This window comes from Theobroma umbraticum, unplaced genomic scaffold (assembly GCF_002168275.2).
Source record: "Theobroma umbraticum cultivar Fairchild unplaced genomic scaffold, ASM216827v3 scaffold_2.0, whole genome shotgun sequence".
Taxonomy (NCBI): Eukaryota; Viridiplantae; Streptophyta; class Magnoliopsida; order Malvales; family Malvaceae; genus Theobroma; species Theobroma umbraticum.
Genome location: NW_018397277.1, coordinates 800,010 through 803,118, shown reverse-complemented (window position 1 = coordinate 803,118; position 3,109 = coordinate 800,010).

Below are 3,109 nucleotides of genomic sequence, written 5' to 3'. Positions count from 1 at the left end.
CTAACTCTAGCTTAAAATTTTTAAAATAAAACAAAACAGAAAGAAAGTAAATGATAATTAAATAAATAAGCTTAAAACCTAAAACATGAATGTAAATAAAAAAAAACTCAAAAGAAATAAAACTTCAGCTTAAAAAAATTCAAACTCTCCCCCAAACTTAAATTCAACATTGTCCTAAATGATAAAAAATTGTAAAAAAGAAACGTAAAAAAATGCTCCCTGGTGTTTGTAGGAATGTGGAGAGATTATACTCTTCTTCTTCATCTTCCTTATTGTCACCTATGCTTAGAGGATCCGAATCAGAGTAGGAAAGTTGGTCATGTCCATCCCCATGTAATTAGCACAGGCTCAGAACATCTACTCCATTGCTCTATTACAGTCCACTTGATATGACATTTGCTCTATACTAAAGCATAAGGTGTTCCATTCTTTGTGGCAATGTCAAATTTTGGGCTTTAGGTTGAGTAGCTTTAGGTCATGGCATAAAGGAAGAACTACCACCAATAATAGATAAGGCAAAAAATTTGAGAATAATACTCTCATCAATGGGGGCTTTTAGTTGCAATAATTCTTCACTCAAGTCTCATCGTATACCAATTCTCTCACACATAGTAGTTATCAAACAGGGGAACCATAAACCATCTCGTTTTGTACGAAAAATGTGTAGTATGGTGTTAAAGATTTGCTAGCCAATATTAAAGGATTTACTTATAGCAATGGCATTAATAATCATTACCTTCTCTTGTGTAACATCGCTAATGTGGGTAGATGGAATCATCTTTGCCATTACAAAGTGCAGCCACACCTTTATGTCCTTTTTCATCACACTAGCTTTGAAAGATAATAATTCATCCTTTCACATCTACCATTTTGCACTCTGCTTATAAGCACAGGCATTATCTCATCCCAGTTGTGATGCTTGCTTAGATATTTCCCATAACTATCATCCTCAATGTTAGAAGTCTCATAGAAATCCTCGATGGCTTGGTTATGAAAAGGTACCTATTTACCTTGCACAAAGGCTACACCATCAATATGTTCAAAACCATTAGTGTAGAATTCTCTTACCACTAGTATGACAGTTGCCTCTAGTTGGGCACTAAACATCTATTAGTGCATTTCTTCAATATGGGTTTGTATCTCAAGCTATCATATTAGAGCATTATCAAAACCCTTTTCGAATTGGAGCTTTGTTGATGAGGAAACTATTATGTCTTGAGACATCATCAGTAGACACAAACTTGCTTTGATCAAAAGAACCACTCATGCTAGTTTTCACTCTTTTGAGTGCCATTATCAACTTTTTTGTAATAAATCTCATGAAATAGCAAAGTAAAGCAAATCAAAGCCCAAACCAAGCAAAAATTTGTAACAACTATTTAATACCTAAAACCTTATAATCACATAATTACAACTATGAATTTCTCCAACTCTTAATCCTTCAACCAAATTGCAAAAAAATAATATCCCTAAAATATTTTAATAATCAAGAAAAGTAATCAACACAATTCAAGCCATAATTTAATTTGAAATCAAGTCACTCAAAACAAAATTCTCAACTTTTTCAAGAATGCGGATAATATCTAAGCAGAATCAACTTAATAATCATGTACATCCATAAAAAACAATCAATAAACTATTATAATATCAATAAACCACAAATTCCTAAAAATTGCATAAAATCTTCCAAAAAAAAGGGAAAACTTACTTGAAAAAATTACAGAACTTGTTTGTTGATGTTTTGGTGGAGTTTAAATGACTTTTTTTTTTATGTTTTTGGTGGTAAAGAAATTAAAGAAAATTGAATGGGTGGGTGATAGTTTTAGAGAGAAAGAGTGTTTTTGGTAAAGTTAGAGAGTTTTTAGAGTTTGGGGTTTGAATTTGGAGAGAAAAGGTCTTTAAATTAAAAGCGTGTGCTTGGGGCTAGTTGGGAGCCGTGGCATTAGGGTTATGGTGCCATAGCATCTAGTCAACTGATTTTCAATTATTTTTCCATAATCCGATGCCACAGTGCTACCTCATGGGTGTCATGACACTAACCTTTCTATTTTGAGAGGGATGTGGTTTGAGTTTTCAACGCCTTAGTGTGGCCCTTGGGCATTGCAACTAGCTGCGCTTTTTTTTTTTTAAGATGATACCTACAAATGACATAAAAATTAAATAAAAATAAAATAAAATAATGAAAAATAAATAAAAAATTTTAAGCTTAGAAAGCTTGGGTTACCTCTTAAGACGCACTTGATTTATAGTCGTCAACTTGACTTTTTTTTTAAGGTCCAATTGTCTTCGATTAGAGTGATTGAGGACTTTTGGCATTCAATTTCACCTCCTTAATAGTGTTTGAGTCATTGACCATTCACTTTGAATGTCCTATTCAAGTTTCCTTCTGACAATTCCATTACTCTATGAGGGAATACTTTGATGACAATGAAAGGTATCGACCATCTAGACTTGAGCTTTCTAGGAAATAATCTCAATTGAGAGTTATAAAGGGGAACATGTTGGCTTAGTTGAAGTGACGTTCAATGATCTTTTTATCATGTCATCTCTTTTCTCCTTCCTATAGATATTTATATTCTCATAACCTTGAAGACAAAACTCATCCATCTCATTGATTTGCAAGAGACATTTTCCACTAGCTGCATGAAGATCAAAATTTAGTTTCTTGATGGCCCAATATGCATTATGCTCAAGTTTACTCGAAAAATGGAAAGCTTTGTTAAAAACCAATATGGAGGGAGAATCCCAATTAGAGTTTTATAAGTAGTCCTATATGCCCACAATGCATCATCCAAGCTGGGACTAATATTTTGATTTCTTTATTTGAAACTTTGGATTAGCCACTTATTTGTGGATGGTATGTTGTAGCAATCTTATATTTAACCTTTTATTTAGAAATAAGTGCCTCAAAATACTTGTTGAAAAAGTGAGCACCTTTATATATGATAATAGCTCTAGGGGTGCCAAAACGAGTGAAGATATTCTTTTTCAAGAAGTTCATCACCACCTTAGAGTCATTACTTGAGAATGTTGTAGCTTCAACCCATTTAGACATATAATCAATAATAGCCGAGATATAAAGATTATTGTATGAAGGAATAAGCGAACC